We start from the raw sequence: 23,530 nt of genomic DNA, 5'->3' as shown, positions 1-23,530 counted from the left end.
TTCGTTTGAGCATGCCATCTGTCAACAGTAGGGGGTGTGCAAGGAGGTTATGGAAAAGGTCTGAAGTAAGCTGCATGGCCCTCTCAGACCCAGGTGGGAAGAAGGATGCTGACCTAGACTCATTGCACAAGGATGCGTACCTCGGAGCTTCCTCAAGTTCCAGCAGTCTGGAAGGAGGTCCCAGAAGCCTCCTTGCTGTTGTGTGATCCCTCTCTGGCCCTCCCACGCCTGCCTGGCATGTGGTCATTAGCATGAGACACAGACTTTTTGCTCAGAGAGGACCATCGAGATGCAGCTGAGGTGTGAAAAGTAATTATGAGCTGGTGATTAGAGTCCCCCCTGGGTCTCACTTGCTGGGACACGCCTCTCTGACCCTCAGAGGGTGGATGAGATGAAGTAGCTTGGAAAATGGGCACCAAGGACTCTCCTACTCAGGAGAGAGACAGACGGGCTTGCCCCGAGGAGATGGATGGAATTGACTGGAGAAGCCCAGAGGCTGCCCTCCTGGACGTCCTGGGGCACTGCAACATGAAGGAGCAGTCCAAGCCTTGGAGGCCCAGAATCCAGTGGCAGGGGACATGGCGGGGGTTCGCTGGTCTCACTCCTCCACTTGGGGGTGGGCTACATCTCTGCTTCGGAGGTCTTGGTCTGGGTTTGACCTCAGCTTGACGTCCCCCATGGGCCTAAGGACCTCAGCTTCACACAATGGCCCCCAGTTGTGATGAGAGCAGCCCACTAGGCCAGCATGGAGACTGGGCACAGGGGGGTGGGAGCCAAGGCTGCAGGGCTGACTGTGTCCCAGAGCTGCAAGTACCCAACTCTGCCTATGACACGGTACTGGGAACGTAGTAGGCCCCCAGGAAACGTTAGTGGGAATCTTCAGGCTCTTCAGAGTTCATTCATGCATAGACTCAGCACCATGGCCCTACTTCATGACTTTCCAAACAGGAGCCCAGCACCGAGCCAGGGTCCTGGTCCCAGCTTAGCAGCTAACAAGCCAGGTAACACAGGCCGTGCTTTCCATGACTCTAGGCCTTAGTTCCTGAATCTCTGCAGTGAGGGTAGCACCCACTGTGACACTACTGGATGACATTACTCCATTGCAAATGGAGAAGGCATTTTAGCAGCCATTGGCAACTAAGAGCAGAGATGGCTGTATCACAAGGGGGATACCCGTATTCACACCCTGTTATACCCACTCCCCAGAGAGCCAGCCTCTGCCAGTAGCAGGAGTCTCATCCTTTCCATACCTCTCTGCTCCCTCCTCCAGCCTCCCTGCCTCTGAGCTCACCAAAGCCCCGACCTAAGCACCACAGCTAAGGAGGAGATATGCTTACAACCAAAGACATCTTCTTGATGTCTCCATCATCTCAGAGTGCCTTGAAAAAACATCCTCTAGCTAGGACATGCCAGATTTGGCAAATAAAAATACAGGACAATGGATAATGGTTTTTTTTGTTTTTTTTTTTTTTTTTTCAGCATAAGCGTGTCCAAAAGTTGCATGGGACATACCTGTACTAAAAAATTACTCATGTTTATCTAAAATTGAAATTTAACTGGGCATCCTGTATGTTATCTGGCAACCCTGCTCCCAGACAAAAAGGTTCTTAAATAGAGTCAGCTGCCTGGTGACTGCTCTGGCAAGTGCCATGCTCTGAGCGATACCAAATGCTCAGCTATGACCCTCTGAGAGCGATAAGCTGTCCTTTACTGTAGAGAACATCTGAAGGCCTCATGTCTCCAGACCTCCTCCTATACCTTTTCAGATTCAAAGAACCTTCAAACGCTAATCCACTCAGCGAATATTTAGCAAACATCTACCTTTTGCCAGTCACTCTCCCGAGAAGTGGAGTTACATGGTAAAGGCAAAGAGGCCAAGGCTCATCTCTCATAACCATCATGTTTGGAACAAGTGTCAAATGTCAGTGTCTGTGGTAAGCATCCTGGAAGCTGTGTCATGTGATCCATACAAAAACCCAAGAGGGTGGTAGTTTACAGATGAGGACACTGAGGTGTACTGAGGCTAACCGTTTGTTCATTCATTTACCAAGTGTTTATTGAGCACCTGATAGGTGCCAGGCACTGTTCTTGATGCTGGGAATGCAACAGTGAACAAGACAGATAAGCATCCCTGCCCTCATGGAGCTTCTAATGGGGAGCAAGGGTTGGGGGGGGGGCGGGCATAGACAAAGTATAAGGTATAGTGTATGAAAAGGAGATAAGTGTTATTCTGAGAAAAAGAGGACAGAGAATCAGGCTGTGGAGTGCCGGTGGCAGAAGGTGTAATTCAAAAGAGGGTGGTCCAGGGAGAGCCTCTGACAAGGTGACATTTGAGCAAAGATGTGGAGGAAGCAAGGGTAGGATGGCAAGAAGTGGAAAGGAGCTTCGACTTTGAATGGTTCCGATTTTAGCAGTCAGATTCCTGATCCCTCTGCATTTCTGCCCACCAGACGTTTGATTGAGGATCTGCTCCCTGCCTGACCCTTTCACACACATAAGATTTCTTTTAATCTCCACATCAGAACAATGCTAAAGGTAAGTTTTATCATTGCACTTTTCCAGAGAAGAAAGATAAAATGACTCAAAAAGATGAAATGTTGAGCGTAAGATGCCAATCCTGGGCTTCAAGCCCTGGTTCTTCCATTTCCAAGTTCACCACGCATAATGGGAAGCACTCGGGTCAGCCTAGCTGGCTGGTCTGGCACAACCTATTTCACTTCTTAAGCCTCAATTTCCCCACCTGGAAAGCAGGGTTAATGTTATTACTCACCTCATAGCATTCCTGCCAGATGAGCCAATAATACATGTCAAGTCCCAGACTCAGCACATTCACACCATTACTATTATTCTAAGAATAGCGTTCTACCTGTCGAGCCCCGCTGGACGACGTGGGTTAAGCAGTGTGCTGCCCAGTCCCTGGGGGAGGAAAAGATGGAACTGGAGTGAATGCTATCAGGGCAAAGGTGGGAAGGGGACCATCACAGGCAAGCCCACCTGCATGTGAGCAGATGAGTAAACGTTGTGTGAACCTAAGTGGCGTGTCTCTGTGATTGTAATTACGCTGGTTTGAGGTTATGACTTCAGCTATTTTGTTTTTCTTTTGGAGGCACTGGCTCATTTTTTATGCATGCACAGGAGCTAATTGCGTCCCAGAGAGCGCTCTCTGCCTGCTGGTCTGGAGGTGCGCCGCCATATGCTTGGCGTGCGCGTAATTAACCCAGTTCAGCTGCACTCCCCTCTGGCTGGATTAGGGATTCAGCTTCGGTTTCATTCGCAGGCAACAGTCCCGCAATTCATATTTATTCAAATGATTACCCTAAAGCAAGGTGCCGAGGACAGAGCCCAGTGCCAGGCCAGAAGCCGTCTGGACCAGCTCTCGCCGGCGATGTCCAGTACAGAGCATGGGGCTCCATCCTTGCCAGCTCCCAGAAAGGGCTCCTTGCCCACCCACGTGTTGGGGAGCAGGTCCACAAACAGCTTTGGGCTGCCTTGAGGTGCTGAAGCTGTTTTCCTGGCCTTTATACAGTTTCTGGTTCCTGGACTTGCTGTGCGGGTCCAGCCCTGACCCTGTCTTCTCCCTGCCAAGTTTCCTGCAACTATAATAGCCATGGACCACACTAGCTCTCTTTCCAGAAAAGTGCTTTCAGCACCTGGGATAGGGACTTAGACATAGTGGGCACCTGATTAACACTGAGCAAGACATGGTTCAGATGGAAGGAGGACAAAGGGATGCTCCATTACTCGTCTGGGATAGAAACCTGAGCCTGTGACCCACATGTTCCATGACCTCCACAAATGGTCACCTGTCCAGGTGGTGGCCGCTATAAAGATTGATAGGTCAGGTACTCTTGGGAGCTTAGGGACAGGGACAGGAGGAAGCTATGGGGAGCCAAATCAAGGACTGGCCATCTGTCTAAACTGCCCTAACACTTTACTGCCCTCTGCAAGTGGCCAGTGGCTCCTAGCAAGGCTGTTCTATGAGGATCCAGAGCTATATCAGTCTCATGCCAGGGTTTCCATTGAGCTGTAAGCCACTCTTTGTCCCATAGCCACAGCCCCCCTCATGATGGTGATTCACTCCATATGCAGGCTCTGAGCACACACATCATACAGACACCCTGCTAGGTGCTGGGATGGGGAATACAAAGAAGATGAGAAACACACTCAGTCCCCAAGGAACTCACAATGAGTGGGAAAGACAGATATGTAAACAAATGGTTGCAATCCAGTGGGATAAATACCGTAATACAGGCATGTTTACAGAGGTTCGAACACAGAGAAGAGAGTGACTAAATTTGCCACGAGTTGGTAGTGAGATTGTTGAGATTTTCACTGAGTACAGATGAGTTTGGGGGCAGAACTAGAGCAGCGACATTTCCTTTATTCCACAGAGGTATGGACACATTTCCGTGCTAAGCATTCTGCTGGCTTGTAGAAGATGTATGGTTCCTAGACTCAAGGAGTCTGCTCTCTAGGCGGGAAGACTCATACTGCACTCATTTATTCAACAAGCATTTTCTGAGCACCTACTATATACCAGAGGCTGTGCTAGACTCAGGAGATACAAAGATGATTAGACAGGATCACTGCCCTGATCTAGAGGGGAGACAGAGAGATAAACAAAATACATTACAAGTCAAGGGAATATATCCATCACAAGAAGAGCCCTTTTAGGATATGAGGAGAAGAAACAGTTATTTGACTAGAGACAATAGCAGCTCAGGGAAGACTTCCTAGGGACAATTATGTCCATGTTGGGTTTTGAAGGATGATTAGGAGTTTCCAGGTCAGGGGCACCTGGGTGACTCAGTCGGTTAAGAGTGCGACTTCAGCTCAGGTCATGATCTCATGGTTTGTGAGTTCAAGCCCCTTGTCGGGCTCTGTACCAACAGCTCAGAGCCTGGAGCCTGCTTCGGATTCTGTGTCTCCCTTTCTCTCTGTCCCTCCCTGGCTCGTGTGCTCTGTCTCAAAAATAAATAAACATTAAAGAAATTTCTTTAAAAAGGAGTTTCCAGGTCAAAAGTGGCTGGCTATAAGGTCAGCGCAGATGATTATAAGGACATAAACAGCTAATATGGGAGCTCATCAGGAATACAAATGAGAAATATGTAATGCATTCCAACACTGGACTAACCTCCTAAGTGCCAAATGACTGTCACCGAAAGCAAACCTATTCAGGTTTCTCTGCATGTGAGAAACGTACTTGGTTCAGTCTTAGTGACGTGGCTCAAGCCCTTTGGGGATATATCATGGGGGCATTTGAACACGGAGCTGGCATTTGAACACTGGTCACTTTCCCAGTCCCTGGGCTTCCTATTAGTTGAAGGCAAACATGGGAAAGTCACCTGGTATAGTAGCACCCAGGGGTCAGGGACTGAACCAGTCACCCCAGAGTCCCCTGAGGGCCTTGATAGCACATGGTTCCTTGCTGTTCTCCTGGACATTCCCACTCAGTGTGCTCAGGCTATGGGCCAGGGTCTGTGTACTCTAAGTTCCCCAGAGGGATTATGATAAGGCCCATTGATCATGTGTCCCTCCCTTGGTTATTCTTCCTTTCACAAAGAGGGGTATGTTCCAAGGGGAAGTGAGGCCTGTGGGTTGGCTGTAAGGGGTCCCCAGATAGTGCTTCAGCCTCCAGGGATTCCTGAGGAAGCAGAGGCCTGGGAGACATGTCTCCAGGCACACTGGGCAAGGGGAGTGGGGGTTGCTGTTTGTCAGGTTGTTTAGGCACTGATGAAGATACTATTCTTAGCACTCAGGCAATTTGGGCTCCTCTAATCAGGGAGCAGGGAACAGGCCAACTGAGGGTGCCAGGAGATTTGAAATTCTATGCAGAGCCTGTTAGGACTGGACCAGGAAAGATGACATTCTCGGGCAGGGTTAGTTGGAGGAGAATCAGATATTTTCCAGCCCCACAGATGAAGGAACAAGAAGGAAAGTTGCTAAGATTGAGCAGGGCAGAACATGGCAACATGGTCAATGAGTTCCCTGGATGGTTCCCTAGAAGAGAAGGTGGACTCTCCTTTGCCTTCAGAAAGGCAAGAGCTGAGTCAGGCTGCACGGTCCCGTGACTACTGCAAAGCAGGTCTGATGGAAGGCATGGAGGGTGCAGGGTGAGGAGACTGGGGCTCGAATTAGGGATCCTGTAACAAGGAGGCTGGAGCAGCAGATAGGAAATCTGGCCCCTGAAAGAAAGCCCAGAGGGACCAAGGGAGGAGCCTAGTCACAGAGGAAATGAGTCCAAGGAGGGAACCGGGCCACCACGTTCTAAGGAGAGCCCAGAGAGAGACTGTAGGTGAGCAGGGCCCAGTCAGGCTAAATGGAATCTTCATGTGCATTAGAGAAGGCACCCCTCCCCACAGACGCAGCACACAGATTACAGCCCCTCAACCAGGACTGCAAGTGGAGTGCATGGTCTTGAGGCCGAACTCGTACATGGTTGACTTGTACTCCCCCACACCCCCTGCCTAGAAACAGGGTCACTCCCAGAGCCTGGCCCCAGGCCGCCCCTAATGCCACCACCCACAGGAGGAGAGGCTCTCGGGGCACTGGGCCAGGCCTGAAGCCACAGGTGCTGCTGCCATGAGTGGGGCTCCATGAGTCCTCAGGGGGCAGGAGACCCACGTCCGATGGGAGGGGAGGAGGAGAGCCAGGTCCTGGGGGCCGGCTCTTCCCCACCCGTTGCTGGAGGCTGGGCGCTGTTTCTGGGGACAGCAGCACAGCTGGCGACTTGCCAGATCGCAGCCTCAGAAGGAGGTCGGGAGGCTCAGCCTGCCGGGGGGAGGGGAAATAAGTGCCGAGAGTCATCGAAGGTGTTTTTGGTGATTCTACAGCAAGCGCCCACTTCAGGAGGTTAGCCCCGTCTAGACAGTGTTGAGGCCCAATCGACAGGACACTGGGCTCCGAGGGCTGCCTGCACCTGGCCAGGAATAGACACGTGGTCCACCACAGGTGTGCCTGCCATCCTTCTGATGGCCCCAGTCTTGAGGAGAGGCTTAGAGAAAGGAGCGGAAGTGGGGAGGAGGGTGGAGGTGGAGAGGAGGGCAGGGTGGGGTGGAGACCGGAACTGGAGGCTGGGACCCAGAGGAAAGGAGCAGAACAGAAAACCCGCTGGCAGCCTCTGCAGTTGGGAGTAGCCAGCGCTTCCTGTGGGAAGTCCTTCTGGTGTAGGCATCCTTCCGCACTTACCTGTGCTCACCTCACCCATCCCCACCCCTCCTCACCCATCTCCACTAGGAGGGACTTTCCTTAGCCATGGCTTATAGCCAGGAACTGAGGCATGGGGATTCTCCCAAGTGCTCAGCACTAAAAGGAGCCAGAATTTGTGGGGGGCAGGCCGGCCCCAGAGGCCACACCTGCTGGCCTGGCTCGTACAGCAGTTTGGGTGCAGCCCTCCTGGGCTCATGCCAAGCTCCAGGGTGTGGAATCCAGGGTTTCTGAGGCCTCTGGGTTTGGTAAGAGCATGTATGAGAGCCTATCTTCTGCAGCTGTACCAAGAGACACCTGAGAGTCACCTCAGGGCAAAGCCACGTCCAGGGAGAGGGGGGAAGGAAGGGATTCAGGCAGGTGGCAAGAAACAAGGCTCCCAGCTCTTACTATGGGAAGTTTCCACTGAACTTCCTGGAATATAGAAGGTGTCACCGCCACCGCCACCACCACTCCCACCCACAGCTATACCCCTCCGAGGACACCTGGGGACCTTGGGTCAGGAACCACAGAAATCTACAGAGCTGTGTCTGAGACTCAGTCTCTGCTCAGGACCTGCAGGGCACGGCGCCCTGCCATGCACCTGGCAGTGTCCCCCTGGCCAGGAGATCGAGTCACAGAGGAGTGAGCCACATACCAGCTGCTTGAAGCCAGGTGTGCCTTGTTCCGTCCTCTGAGAGCCAGTAGGGGATCACATGCTGCGTTTGAAGGGTGTCAGACAGCAGAGGGAGCTGTGGCCTCCACTCCACGGGCCCGGGGAGGGGTTCGTGGTGGGAGGAGGGCCCCACAAGGGCTTTCTCAGAGACACAGTGAGGGCTTGTGGAGGCCATGCCAGGGCAGCGGCTCAGTCAGCCTGGGGCACATCCTGCGAGCTTCTCCTTGACTATCTTCACCTCCAACTTTCCCCTCCACTCGTCCTGGGGATCCTGCCCGGTTAGGAGCTGGAGAACTGTTCCCTCCGTCCTCCCTTCCCCACTGCTGAGAACAATTAAGCCCAGGACAGCCATTAGCTAGCACTGAAGGGCCTGTATTGATTAAGGATAATTATATTTACTCTTCAGCACTTTGAGGCCTGGTAGGAATATTTTTTGTTAATTTGCTGCTGCTTAGCCTCAGGAATAGAGACTGATATGCCCCCACCTAGATCTCCCCTACACACACACACACGCATGCACATCCACATGCAGACACCCACGCACACACATCCACACGCACATACATACGTGCATGCGCATACACATACACACACGCACGCACACGCATGTCTTCATTGTTGCTGAGTTGCTGTAAATGCTCATCCAAGTTCCATGGCATTCTGAGCTGTCCTTCCTGAAGCTTTTATTCCAGAAAAGAACGTGGAAATGGTGGAAGGAGGTTTATTTTCTTTTGGCTATTTTTGTCTTGGGTGAGAGGCATCAAGGAGCCCAAATTGCAGCAAAGCACAAACACACACACACACACACAAACACACTCATGCACTATTTTCCTCCTTCCTCCCCAATGCACATATTTTAAATCCTATATTCTAGAAGGAAAGGAGATACAGAGGTGTCTCTTCTCTCTCTCTCTCTCTCTCTCTCTCTCTTTGCAATATCAGAACCCAAATCCTGTGAAGAGATAGCCCTGTGCCCCCTTTGTCACATGGGGGAAGACATATTACCTCCTCACTTCCTCTGGCCCCCCTGCCCTGCCTCCCAGGTAACACTGCTCACTCACTTTTGGTGTCTTATTTGGCCCGAGTGCAAACACACCTCCTCGCTGTCGCCGGGTCATGAGCACCTTTCTTCCTTTGGTAAACATTTACCAGACTGGGCCAGACATGGGGCTCCGGCCGAGGGTACAGAGGCAGGGGGTGCGTCTCTGCTCTCAGGTGGCTCACAGTCTAGGGAGGGAGACCAGATAGAAAAAAAATCACAGGTTCCTCACATGCTGTGGGTCCGGCACTTACCAGAGCTGCTTCATTACCTGGGGCAAGGAACTTCGTTAAGACTCAGTTTCCCCAGTTGTAAAACTAAGAGGAAAATAAGAGCCACTTCACAGAGCTGTGGTGACAGACGGCACCCAAGGAGGTGCATGGGGCATACTCAGCCACTCGGCCTGTGGCACATGCTCAGTAAATAATAGTAGCTATGCTTAATGAATGTCTACTATACCACAGGCACATTTCACGGGGACTACCCCGTATAATAATCCTCATGAGACATTTAGGAGGAGACGGAGGTGTGGGAAGGCTAAAGAACATAATCCGGGTCCCACAGTAAGCTGAGATTCCACCCCAGGCATTCTGGCTGTCTTGCGTGCTTTCTTGCTCTGCTACTATACCCCCATCCCCCAGCCCTCACCCCCAGGTAACACGGGCTCCCACTCTTTTATCAGCAGCAGAGTGTCATGGGTGCACAGAGGAAGGGTGCCTTACATAACCTGTCGGGGGGAGAGGGGGATGACATCAGGGAAGAGTTCCGGAAAGAGGATAAATGGCCTTTTTCCGGTAGAGGGAACTGTGTGTTCAGAGGCCCAGAGGTAAAAGAACACAGTGTATTCGGAGAACAGCAAATATTTCAATCCAAGTGGATGAGAGTTAGGGTGACCATATATCCCAGTTTGCCTGGGACTGTCCTGGTTTATACTATTGGCCCAGCCTAATTATAAATAGTATCGTGTTCACTCTCAGACAATCCCGGTTAGGACAATAAATTATATGGTTGCCATACTTCCAGTGTGTTGGGCTGGAGACGTAGAAACAGAGCTTTGCTAACCCACCCAGAGACTCTGATTTTACTCTGAAGGACATGGAGACCCACCGAGGGATGAATTATAGGGAGCAAGGCTGAGGCCAACCAGACCTTTAGGAGGCAGTGGTCCAGGGGGACAGTGATGATGAATTATTTAGGAAGCAGAATCCACAGGCTTTGGCTACAGAGAGGTTGTGGGGTTCATGGCTAAGGGCATGGACTCTGGTGCCAGGCTCTCTGAGGTCAGATCCCAGGTGGCCACTTGTTAGCTAGATGACCTTGCGTTGGGTAAATTATTTCATGTCTCTGTATCTCACTTTCTTTGTCTCTGAATAAGGTATAATAATAGCAGCTCACAGCGTGACTGAGTTAACCTATAAGGCAGTTGTAAGCAGTGACGGGTCAGGGATGTCCCGGTCTCTGGCTTAGGTCACTGGAATGGAAGCAGTCCTTAAGAATAAGAGGAGACATGAGGAGGAAGGACGTGGGGATGGGAAGATCCTTTCAGGATATGCTGGATTTGAGGTGTCAGAGGTGAGAGGAAATACCAGATGGGTAGCTGGATGCGCCGAGTCTGGCATGCAGGGAAGGTCCAGGCTGAAGACTCTGACCTTGGCACCATCCCCTACTGGATGGAGTAGGGGAGAAGTACCTGGAAACCCCTGGGAGCACTGGCCTTTAAGTTGCCTATGGAAGGGAGGGGCCCACGAAGGGATCTGAGGCACGATCAGAAAGGCAGGAGAGAAACCAGGAGAGAATTATTTCCCAGAAGCCAAGGGAGGGTTGAATTTCAGCAAGGAGGGCGTTTTCAACAGAGGCATATCCCACAGCAAGGCCAGCCAGTTCAGAGACGAAGAGCCACCTTCCGGTTAATCCATGGAGACCATCATGGCCTTGGTGGGCACGTTGCACTGTAGATGGCAGGGATTACAGTAGAAATGGAAGACAAGGAAGGAGAGGGAATGAGCATGGACCCCCTTTCAGAAGCTCAGCTAGAAAGGAAAGGGACAGTGGCCACAATAGCATGCAGGGTCAGGAGAGGTGTGTTCGTCTTTAACGAGCAGAGCCTTGAGCTGGGGAGAGAGCAGTGGAGCCGGAGAGGTTGAAGATGCCAGATAAAGGCATAATTGATGGCACACAGTCCTGGAGGAGGCAGGAGCCGATGAGGTGCTGGCGTGCTGGCAGGATTAGCTGACGGGAGGAAGGCAGCCTTCTGTAGTGAGATGGAGGGGGAGAGATAAGGACAAGTGGGGATGCAGGTAACTTTGTGGGGGGGCGTGCTGAGCGCGCAGCTGGCACCCTTTTCCCCGGAATCTTGGAGGCAAGACTTCCAACGAAGGGAAGGGCTGGGGGGGTAAGGGGGCTTGAGGGAAGGGTGCATCTGTGAAAGAGCGATGTGGGGAATGAAAACAGTGTTTCCCTGGGGGGCCGGGAGGATTGCTGTTGCCAGGGTGGTCCACATGGACCCTGCGGTCACCTGGGATGACAGCCGTGCTGGGGCTGGCATGAGATGAAATGCCATGGTTCTCAGTGAGCAGAAAGTTGATAAATGACGGACCAACAAAAGGATAGAAGTGTATATCTAAGCATCAGAGAAGCAGGAGGCTTTTGTAAAATTTGACAACAGAGGAATCATTTTGAAGCGGCATTGGTTATCAAGGAGGGGCCTCCCTGCCTCCTAGAAAAATGAGCTTTTCCTCCCAGAGAGGTCTGCAGGGACACGGTGAACTCAAAGGTGGAATCTGGGCCCAGTTTGCCTTTGCCTCGTTTTCCTGCCCATCTGGCATATTTGATAAGCTGTTTTAAAATGTCGGCTGGTTGAGAGTGAGTGAGCGAGCGAACCAGCGAACGAATGAATGCCTTGCTCCCATTCGGAGAGACACTTCCACCTGTACCCGTGTTTCTTGCCGTGGACCTTGCCTCTTTCCTGTCCCTGAGAAGTGCCAGCTGAGCCTCAGCGTGGGGGCCGCCTCTCTTCTCTGGGGCCATATGGGGAGCTGGAAGAAAGGGGCAGAAAGGGTGTTTGCTGTCACTCTTGGAGAGAACCAAAGTCCCAGGGATCGTGAGACCTGCCCGCCCACCCAGCTCCACTCCTATACCCCAGTTTAATGCCAACATAGAACGACTGCACCATGGTCCACCAGCACTTGGGTGTTCAGTAACTCTAAGTAACATTTCAGTGCATAGCCAAAGGAGCAGAGGTAATGTAGCATAAGGGGAAACACAGGGTCAATTGGAGGGGTGTAGGCTTTTTGCAACCGTAGATCTAGTTTCTCAACTGGATTTATTTTGTGCCTGTCACTACCTTCTACCTTACTCCCTAGCCTGGCACTGATGCCTTGATCAGAGAACCCTGAGCTACAGGGAAGAAGGCGCCTCACTGGCTCCCAATGGGGCAAAATGAAGCAAGATGTCCACCCAGGCAGGGAAGACCACAGCCCTCCTATCCCCAGAGACCACCCAGACTCCCACCAAGAGAGCGGAAACAGACTGGCTTTATTTTTAGCTCCCCTGTGAGCCCCTGAGCCCTGCCCCAATTTCTGGGAACAGAGAGCTTGGGGCCCTCACCATCTGGCCATAATGGAGAGACTGGGCGAACCTTGTCTTCTCCTGCTGCTCACAATGAAACACCAGGGGAACGCAGCCCTCTCCACGTCCACATTGTCCAGCCCAGGAAATCTATGTATTGGAGCCTCCAGTGGGACCGGAGTCTACTGGAGCCACATGATCAGTCCCATGCCTGGGGCTCTGCCTCTGGCAGGACCTTCAAGGGCCTTGCTATGGGAACCCCAAGCTCCAGCGACTGTTCTGACTATGCAGTCTCCTCCCCAGACCCCAACTACCATTTTTCTGAGTTTAGCTTGAGCTTCCCGTAGGACTGGAAACAAATCAATGACTCAGAGAGCAAAGGACAGTGAAAGTAATCAAAGAGGATCCCAATTGAGCTCATCCCAGACAAGGTAATAAACAGCATCATTTATTCATTCATTCAGCAAAGGGTGGAACTCAGGCCTAGAAACATGCTAAAGATGCCAGAAATGAACTTAAAACATAATCTTTGCCCTCAAGATGCACCGCTGTTGTTCTCTGTCCCCCAACCAGGACTCCTGGGATCCAAGGAGCAAGCGGAGGGGGTGGGGGGTGGGGCTGGGAGAGCTGGTGTTTCTACTTCCTGAGCTGAATCCTCAGGGTTATAGTTTCTCCCCACTTCTATTCTCTGGCAATGGCCCCTTGGTTCATCCTCTCCGCCACGCGTTCTCAGCCCGTATGCACAGCGGAACTGGGAGAGCACCTGTCATACAGACAGTCGTACAGATGGCTGACAGTGGGTGTCACTCACCTTGGCAGAGTTTCTTGGCATTAACTGGCTGCTCCATGGAGCCCCTGATGGTCTCTGTCCATCAGGGTGAGGACCCTCCTTGGAATCATTCTCTGCCCTGATCTCCAGTTACCCGCCCCTAGGCTGAAATATTTTTCCAAGTCCTTCCAGACCCCGCTGGGTCTTTGGCAGCCCAGATATCTCTCAATGGCATTTGCTCCCCAGTGAGAGCCTTGGTAGGTCTCCCCATGGATAGTGGTATCCCCTTTCTCACTCTTGGGCTCTGGTACCTGTAGGAGGTCCTTGCTGCCCCCAAGGCTGATCCTCAGAGGGACATTCAAATGGAGCAATTGAACTAAAAGACAGTGGTCTGGCCAGGGGAGCCACTTAGGGCGGGTGGAGAGTCTGGACCACTGATGCCGACTTGGAGGTCCACACTGACTCCCCATCACCATGGCACTCCTGCCAGGAGTTCTGTTGAGCCCCACATCCCCTGTGAATGCCCAGCTTAGCAAGAGCAGTCCTGAATCCAGGACACCTGGGCCCCTTGCTGGCTGGCATTTGGGACCCAGATTGATGCCTGGATGGCCTCTTCAGGTGCTCCGCTTCCCAGATGCCCTTCTTCTCTCCAGAGTGTATTTCCGTGCGGCAAAGCCCTGGTGTGCCCCGGCACAGAGAATCCACAGAGAATCAGGAATTGTTGGAAATGGCATTATCTGGGTGAAGGGTTATCCCCCCGGCCCCAGGGCACATTGGGCCTAGCCCCCTGCCACCCTCAGCATGTTAGGACATACTTCTCCATTCTTTCTTCTCTCCTCAACAGCCCCAAATAGGCAGAGACTAAAATAAGACACTCAAGTGGAAAGGCCAGGGAGGCTGGAGGAAGACCCATGTGACAGCGCGGGAACGGCAAGCGAGCCGACCTGGGTTCTGCCCTTTTTTGGGGGCCTTATTTGGCAAGTGGCACTTTAGCGACACACCATTGTCTCAGTTACTCCTCCCATCGGCCCCACGAAATGAGTATCATTATCCTTGTTAGAGAAAGGAAGGAACCTCAGGGAACTTAACTTGCGCGCAGTCACGTGGAGAGTCGGTTAAGCACACTGATTCTAGAGAAAGCTGAGAAGCAGCAGTTCCAGAGGAGCAGTTAGGTTCTCCGCCATCTCCCCACTAGCACAGAGAGTAGACGACAGTATCGCTTGTCATCTCCTGGGCCCTCCTGCCTGCCTGATGGCGCTCATGCCCAGAGGGTGCAGCAAGGAAGGTTCTAGCTGCATAGGGAGAGGGGAATGCCACATGCCAGGGAGGTGCCTGCGTGTCTGAGATCTGTGAGCCAGAGGGGGTAGCCCAGGTGAGAGATCTGAGTGGGGATGTGCCACGACGAGCTGCCTGCCAGACGAGCCCAGGAGTGATGCCCCAGCAGCACAGGACAGAAGGAAATGGTGATAGGATCGCTCCCTAATTAAACACCTGCAGTATCGCTCTGCTAAAAGCAGGAGAGCTGACGTCTTTTTTTTTATCTGACCTGCTAATAATTTTATTCCTTAAAAGGTAGAATGGGTGGGATACCTGGGTGGCTCAGTCAGTTAGGCGTCCGACTTCGGCTCAGGTCATGATCTCACAGTTCGTGACCTCACAGTTTATGAGTTTGAGCCCCACGTGGGGCTCTGTGCTGACAGCTCGGAGCCCGGAGCCTGCTTTGGATTCTGTGTCTCCCCTTCTCTCTGCCCCTCCCCCATTCGTGCTGTCTCTCTCTCTCTCTCAAAAATTAATAAAAAATTTAAAAAAATTTAAAAAGATAGAATGGGAAAATAAGGGAACGGAGTCTAGATTGAACCGTGATCCACAGAAAAGAATTATTTGTTATCTGGCGAATGCTGCTTCCCCCAGGGGCAAAGACTGCATTTTGTTCACTGTGGTTCCCTCTCTGCCTAGAACAGTGCCTCGCACATTGGAATTGTGCAAATATTTACTCAGTGTATCAAAAAGAACAGGGATGGGAACCTGGAAGAGAGAGCCACATCATCTTAGCACGACTGATAGCCAGGGAAGGGAATGCTGGCATTTGCAGACAGAAATTTGAGGTTTTATAAACAGAGAATCTAAAAAGCTCAGTGGAACAGTAAGTTTAGTTCCAGGGCCAAAGGGGAACACAACTTAGAGGGTCAGGGAATTATAAAGATGAAATGTCTGTGTTACAGCCACAAACCATCTCTGAGAGAAAAAGGGAGGCATCACAAACAATGACTCATACGTGTTTGAATGAAGGGTGGATAACAAATCACTTTGAGGACGTGTTGAAACTATAGCCCATTTCTACCAGAAAAAAAAAAAAATGCACGTCAATACAAAATTTTGTGCATAATTTGGGGAGGGGTTGGAGACTTCGTGTTACGGAGACCTAACATAAAGGGACCTATGAAGGTCCGGAGAATGCTTCTGAGGGCTTCCTGCTCGGAAGGGATCGGGGAGACATCAGAGGACGGAAGGCATTATAACGAGGAGGGGTTCCAGGGGTCACCACACCCTGCAAGAACTATGTCTGAAAGTCTAAGCCCAGAATAGACATGTTTTTAAAAATCCAGACAGCAAAAAGGCACTTGGGGTATTTCTGTAGTTATTGCTGCAAGGATTCAGGAATCAGACCCACCTGGTTTGAATCTCAGCTTTGTGATAGCAGACAAGCTCTTTAACCTCACCAAGCCTCGGCTTCCTTACCTGTAAAACGGGAGTGATATCAAATCCGGAAGGGTTATTGTAAATAATATGCTTGATAATGCCTGTCAAGTGCTTGGCTTAGTGCTTGGCACATTTGGTCTAATACATATTCATCATCATCATTATTATCATTATTCTCTGCTTGTAATGCCCTTGTCTCCTGTTCTATCAAACCCTTCAATAAAGGTTAGCTTTTAGTGGTTTTTGTTATTTTTAAGTAATGCCTGAAGCAGGAAAATGAACATGATAAAGGACTGCTCCTTGGGGAAGATGATGTAATATTAACTTTGTTCAAAAGAAATAGCTAACAAAAGGGAGTCCGGGTAGCACTGAAGGGCAGGCGAGAAATACAGCACATGAGCCTGTGTGGAAAACCGTGCCCCTGGAGGAGACAGAGAAAAGTAGGGCCACCCGCCTCTTGTTTTGGGAACAATTTTCGATCTGACGTGTCAGGAAGAATATATCTATTATCCTTAAACGCGGTCAGGACTCTCAACCCAGATGTTTGATGTCCCGGGATTTAAGGAATTTGCAGATACGATGGCGGAAGCATTGCTTGCGATTGTTGAGAAACAACACAAAACAGAGGAGATGGGCAAAGACTGGAAACAGCTCGCTTTTCCAAAAGCAAGAATCCAGAAGCTCTGGATTGAGCAGTCTAGGATCAAACTGATGAAACTCTAAACAGATAGAGTGGTAGATTGCTCGTTTGGGTGCACTTAGAAAATATATAGATACCCAGGAGCTAGCAGAGGGTCACTAAAAAGAAATCATCCAAAATTAACATGGTTTTTTACTAGGTATATTTTTCGAGGATATTAGAGGAATATGATTGGCATATGATTGATTTCAGTAAAACATTTAATGAGGTCATTCCTTCTCACATTGTGGATAAGATGGAGAACTGTGGTCTGGGCACTGGTACAATGATGTGACTTTAGAAATGTCCCCTAGAATGCCAGTTGTGCCCCCCGAGTGCCCCCCAAGATTTCAGGAGAATCTCTTTAAAGGTGGTCTGTCCAATGGCTGTGTATGTGACACAGAACTCATGCTCATAGATGCATAGACACCACCCAGCCAGGAAAGTTCAATTACCAGATGGTCACAGTGTCAGGATGCAAACAGGTCCCCAGCACCTGAAGTGATGGGCTTACTCTGAACAAAATGTAACGCAGACATGCAAGTGATTTCTGTAGATAACCCGCCCTCGAGGAGACAGAGCGTAACTCCCCACTCCCAAAGTGTAGACTGTACCTTGTGACTTCCTTCCAAGAAGGACAGTGTAGCGAGGGGCAGGGACGATCACTGTAACCTCACGGCGGAGAAACCTGACAAACACCACCTCAGCCAGGTGCTCAAGGTGGACGCCAATAGGGACAAGTCATGCTGAGGGCATGATTCCATACCTCGGTATGATGTGATAACAGTGATGCTTTATCTCTGTGGTCCCCCTCCCCAAAACCTGTAACCCCCATCTTATTAGAGAAAAATATTAGGCAATTTCTAATTGAGGACGTTCTACAAAATGCCTGGCCAGCGCTCTTCAAAACTGTCAAGATCATCAAAAAGAAATGCTAGGACACTTTCACCCTCTAGAGGAGCCTAAGGAGATATGACAACTAAGTATAAGGTGACGTCCTAGATGGAACCTTAGGTAAAAACTCAGGAAACCTGAATACAGTATGGTCTGTGTGTAATAATAATTGTGAGGAAATGTAGCACATTAACATGTAAGATGTTAGTAACAGAGGAGACGGGGTGTGGAACTCTCTGTACTATCTTCACAGTTTTTCTGTAAATCTAAAACTATTCTGAAATCAAAAATGCTTATTTTAAAAACGCAATGGATGTAAGTGTAAACTCCTGCTTTTAACATAAAAAACGACTTATAATGTAAGTGTATCTTGGGGGACATCCAGATTAAATACAGCTTATGAGAAAGGCATCCCAGGCTTTCTGTCGACCACATCTCAGTGTCTGGCGCTGGGCAGCATGGCTGTAAGAGGCCGCGAAGCCCACTGCTCCTCCAGCACTACCTCCAGGAGGACTCTCAACTCTGCAGCCCAAGCTTCCTGGGTTCAAGCCCAGGCTCTACCCCATTCTAGCTGTAGGAACCTGGCCAACTCACTTAATCTCTCGGATCCTCAGTTTCCTCATCTGCAAAGCGGGCAAACAATGATGAATGCTTCATAGAGCCATTGGCGGAGCAAAGCCCCTGGCCCATGCCAACTGCTCAGGAGGTGCAATTCTGCAGGCAACAGAGGTCTGAATGGGGCAGGGCAGGATCTCTGCCTTATTTTTTGAGGGTAAACCTTATTTCAGAAGGGTATTCTGTATCTCAGAGAATAGCATTAGATGAGGGGAGGATGGGGAACTCGTGATATTGACCTTGGAGAAACCACCAGACCAGAGGAGCTATTGCTTCAATGCAAAGTGAGAGCCAGCAAAGGGAAGTGACAGTCTTCGTGATTAATTCACTGAAACCCTAAGTACCTCCCTAAGCCTTTCTGGATCTGTGCTTCTTTATCCTCCACGTACAGATAAGGACACATTTTGGTCAATTTTGCAGGGTAACTGAGAGGATAAAATGCGTTAATAAATATGGAAGAGCACTGGATGAGAAGCAACTGTTGTTAGTAAGTACATGTTTTATGAAAACTACCTTAAATGTATATTTCTTGTGGTGCCGGCTCACAGAGGTTGGGCAAGAGGCCAAGACTATGCTTTTTGAAACGCTTACTTTCCTAACTGCAAAGCCATCAGGGGCATGTCAAGAACACAGGCTTCTCTTCAGGGATGGAGTCTCGCGTTGCGAGCTCACGCAGAAGTGAGGGCTGCACTGGAGACCATGCATAGGCTTTGGGAGCTGATCCAACTTCTGGGAAACTCAGTGCCCTCCCCTGGAGGATGGAGAGGATGGCGTCAACGTCACGTGGCTGCTGCGCGGTGGCGCGCAGGCGTGGGCCAGCCCACCGTCGGCGCGTAGTAGGTCGTGGTTGGTGTTGTAATTTGGCGCCACTGCAGGTCTGTGGCATTGGTGGGGTTCCGAGACCCCCATCACTCTGGCCTGTCAGGTGGAGGGGTCGCCATCCCTGGGGCTCCGGGGTCAGTACGGGGTCCGTACTCCCGCGGAGACCAACCACAACGCCCAGAGAAACATCGCAGAGGACAAGGTACAGGATCTACGTCAACGGGGTGCAGACTAAGAAGAAGAATCCATCCTGGATATTTCAAAACACCTTTTATGGAGCTGTTAACAGTCAATGAGGTTCTGAGTAAAAATCAGAGCCCAGAGGGAACCAGATTACTGGGAAGGAGGGGAATTGGGTTGGTGAGAAAGGTGAGGGGGTCATTGCAAAACGCCCCGGCGGTGATTGTGGCATGGAAGGAACCATGGGGAGAAGGCAAGCGGCCCGAACTGGCAGCGCCCAGTCCCGGAGGCAGCGCTGTGACGGGGACACAGCAGAGGGAGTACCGTGACTCTGTCCTTCGGGATTCACGGTCACTTGTCTCCTATCTCAGACGCCCGAAAGTCTCCCGTCCAGCATCCGCCCATGTAAATGTCAGCATCATTCAGGGCATGAAGCCACGCATTCTGCCCACATCTTACGCCAGAGATTTCTAAAGATGTTACCACATGCCTTTGGAGAAAAACAACAACAATTGTATTAACAATTTTTTACAGAGCCTGGAGGTACAATAGACGGTGACAGATGGATCTGGATTTACATAAAATGACACAGACGCTGATTTTCTGAATATTTTTGCTAAAATCAACAACAGCTAGAATGGATCACCCCCACCACCACCCAACCGCTGCCAAACAGGAGAGCCAGCGCTCTGTGAGTGCCTGGTTCACAAAGCTCAGGAGTTAAAGTCTCATTGGGTTTGGCTGACTCCCTCCCACAGCCCCCGCCCAGCACTGTTTCCATCTCGGCAGGCTGCTTTGGATGAGCCTAGAATCCGAGAAACAGCTCTTAGCTTCCCCCTTAGATGGACCAAGCACCCTCCCAGCCACCAGGGTCCAAGCTGCTGCCTGTCCCTCTGGGTCAATGCGACCCCACTGGTTGCAAATGAGTTGGCTTATCTGTACCCAGAACAGGGCCCCACATTTCAGGAAGGATATTGACAGACCGAAGCAGGTCTGAGGTTGGGCACCTGGATGGTGTCCTGCTGGGGAAGCAGCCTGCTCCTTGTCTCAAATACCTGCACAGTTGTCATGTAAAAGATGGGATAAACTTCCTCTGTGTATCCTCAGAAGGCAGAGTTAGAACCCAAGCTGGGGAGAGGCAGATTTTGGCTGGATCCTGATGAAGACTTTCTCCCCATTGGTGCCTCTGATAATCTGATTACATGGAGAAGTAATTCATTCTTCGTTATGGCAAGGGTTCAAAGACTGGATTATCACCTGTCAAGGTTGCTGTTGCGGGGTTCCACTTTGGATGAAAGATCGGTTGAGAAGATCTCTAAATTCCTTTCCAAGCTTCAGACGATGTGTTTGTGTGTTCTCAGTAAGTAGAGCAGAAACTGAGGATCATGGTTTAGCTGGAAAGAACTGAGATTAGTATGTAGAACTGAGATAAATTCCTCAAGTTTAGTAAGTCTTGAGTTTTGGTTTTAAGCTCTTGTTTTGTTTTCCAAGCTCTTTTTAACAGAAGGAGCAGTAAATCTGAGTCTGAGCCACAGGACCAGATTTGGCTCCTATTTGAATGTTAAAAGACACCTGCTCTTTATAGGAAAGCTCTCTCCAAATTCCAGTGGACATCAGTGACTACTTTCATTCCCTGGGCCTTATCCTCGCATCCAACTTTAAGGTGGTCACAGGAACAGGGAGAGAGCTGGATGAATATACCTAACCCCTTCCATGGGTCAAAGCCTTGATCTTGCCCCGTGTGAAATGGCAGAATAGATAAATGGAATTAGGCCCACCCAAGGGGCCATCTCCAATGACTTAGAGCCCTACTTCCCCTTTATCAAAGAGGCATCCTTGCCTGTGGGTAACCAATCTTCCTCCTACTCTTAGCCTGTGAGCTCTGGGCTCTCGACCCATAACCTGGACAGTTCATTTCCCTCCTGTAATAAGCTCTGTTCAGGGCTACGTCTTCTTGGGTTTTCTTCAGTCTTTTTCAGCGTTTTGAATCAGATTAGTTTGTTCGTTTGTAAAGGTTTTCAGTCACCGCTGCCCACCACCGTCTTCCCTGAAGGCCTACCTACACACCAATTATCAGCTGTACATCCAGAGAGATGCCCCTCTGAATTAAGAAATTGATAAAGAGGGGCTCCTGGGTGGCTCAGTCGGTTAAGTGTCCGACTTCAGCTCAGGTCATGATCTCACAGTCTGTGAGTTCGAGCCCCGCATCAGGCTCTGTGCTGACAGTTCAGAGCCTGGAGCCTGCTTTGGATTCTGTGTCTCCCTCTCTCTCTGTACCTCCCCTGCTCATGCTCTGTCTCTCTCTGTCTCAAAAATAAATAAAAACATAAAAAAAAATTTTTTTTAAAGAAATTGGTAAAGAAAATGGTATCGAGAGGCTCTATTTTAGACTCCCTGGCCTTCGTGTATGGACAGCAGAAGGCACAGTGCTTGTGCCAGAAATCAGCACCGCCACCATTTGGACAGTGTTCCCCTTAATTTGTTCTCTTTTCTTCGTCCAAAAAAATTCTGGCTGGCTTTCTGCTCTTACCTTGACCTGTCTGAATTTCTTATTTTGAGCATGATTTCTAAGGAACTGAGGACTTGTTACAGGCTTGAAGCATAATTTCAGGCAAGACGCCTCTCCTTCTTGGCCTCAGGCTCTTTGCCATTGAGCCATTGATGCCCCTGTGGGCCACATTTGGAAGGGCCGCTCATTAAGGATACATTGGATGCCGACAAAACAGTTGCAGGACTTCGAGCTGCTCGCAAGAAAGGGAAAGGTCTACACTAATCATCCCAGAGTCTAAAAGGCTTCCAGCATCTGTCAAGATTCAAGTGTAAACTAGGCGCCATAATTGGGCCCTAGTATCTCTAGCAAGTTTTCCTGACACCTCCACAGAGTAGTGGATGGATTAGAAGTGGTGTCAAACGGCGAGCCTGTTAATGTGCAAAGCAGAGAGGTGTCGAAACTGGCAAAAAGCAAAGCCTCCATTTCTTCTCAATCTCCATAAAAACGAGTGAATGTAGATGCTTGGCTGTCACCAAGAACCAGGGACCAAGGCCAGTTTGGCAACACTGCCGATGTGTGGTCCTACTGTTTTCCTGGCTCTCTCCCCTCTTGCCTCCCACCTGCCCCTGAAACTTTAATTACCTCCTGGACCCAGTGTGATGTCTGCTTGCTGGTGGTGAGCTGGAAGAGGGAGGAGAGATGGCTCCCCTTGACATACAAAAGCCCGTCAGCCTTCACAGCAGCCATGGGGAACAGAGTGGCTGTTTTTAGTTATAAAGACATCTTGGTGGGAAGATTTACCAAAGATGTATTTATACCATTAGAAGTACACCTCCCTTCGGCCTAGTTATCTCCAGTACCACATTTGTCATTCTGCCACTGCATTCCAGGGGGATTCGGGTGGGGTGGGGGTGGGGGCTCTATCTGAATTGAAGCTTGAGTTTTTAGATGGAGCAGTTACAGGTAAGTAAAAAGCAGGACCTGGGACGCCCTCCGTAGCCACCTTTCTCTATGCCGGTCCTAGAAATAGTTTTAGCTGTCCCACGCTTGGGGAAGGGGGTGAGGTTGGGCACATCTTCAGAAAAGAGTTAAAGGATTCGGACACTGCAGAAATATAAAATTATAGAAGAGATAATGGGAGAATTGCATTAGTGTTTATTAAAGTTAACTTGGATTGACAAAATCTTCCTGGAAATTCTTCTGGAAGTTAGAAAGCCTCCAGAAAGAGAACCAAAAAAAAAAAAAAAAAAATCAGCAGATCTGATCCACGTTGTCACTCAACATCCCAGGCTAGTGGCAGAGTTAAAAGCCACTTTATGTCTCTGTGCTTTGCACATACACATGCTTAGGACTGCATACACCCGCCTTTGAAAGACGCCTGTTGTTGGCTTCCTGATCATCAGCCAGGGAGGTCCAGGGCCAGTGCAAATGAAGGTGGGGCTTCCTGAGTCTGTGACTTCGGTCGCCCGGTTCAGTGGGGTTCTAGAAGTGAACCACTAGCCCCGCACACAGCCCTATGCTCTTGGTTCTGGAATATAAAGGAGAGAGATTCTAACCCCTGTGCTCCAGGAGATTACAGCCTTGCTGAAGAAAAAACTTCAAGGTAGTGCCACTTACCCAGCACTTCCCACCCCTGACTGCAAGGGGTCTCCTAGAGAGAGGGTTTTTTTTTTAATGTATATGCCTGGAGCCTGTGAGTCAGAATCTCTGGCTGTGGGCTGGACCCAGAGAGCTTGTGTGTTTTAAATGTTCCCCCAGGTAATGCTCACAGAGCCTGCCCAGCACAGACCCATGGATCTACATTTGGGAGCACAGGGACTGGGACAGTTGGTGCCTTCCTGGAGGAGGTGAGACTGAGTGGTACCCTGAAGAGAAAAATATAATGGGCGGGCAGGCAAAGTTCAGGAGGAGCA

The 23,530-nt window shown here is 50.3% G+C and overlaps 1 protein-coding gene and 1 long non-coding RNA gene across 3 annotated transcripts in view; both read left to right on the top strand.

The window, feature by feature from the left end:
- The window catches only part of KCND3 (potassium voltage-gated channel subfamily D member 3), a 208,849-nt gene that overhangs the window by 132,388 nt on the left and 52,931 nt on the right, over positions 1-23,530 (top strand). The window lies entirely within an intron of this gene.
- Positions 18,016-19,758, top strand: LOC123598452. The gene is made up of 2 exons (XR_006712609.1): positions 18,016-18,611; positions 19,661-19,758. It is a non-coding gene; the product is annotated as an uncharacterized LOC123598452 (long non-coding RNA).

Source organism: Leopardus geoffroyi, chromosome C1 (assembly GCF_018350155.1).
Source record: "Leopardus geoffroyi isolate Oge1 chromosome C1, O.geoffroyi_Oge1_pat1.0, whole genome shotgun sequence".
In the NCBI taxonomy this organism is placed as follows: Eukaryota; Metazoa; Chordata; class Mammalia; order Carnivora; family Felidae; genus Leopardus; species Leopardus geoffroyi.
The sequence above is the reverse complement of the archived record's forward strand: the minus strand, read 5'-3'. Positions and strand labels throughout refer to the sequence as shown.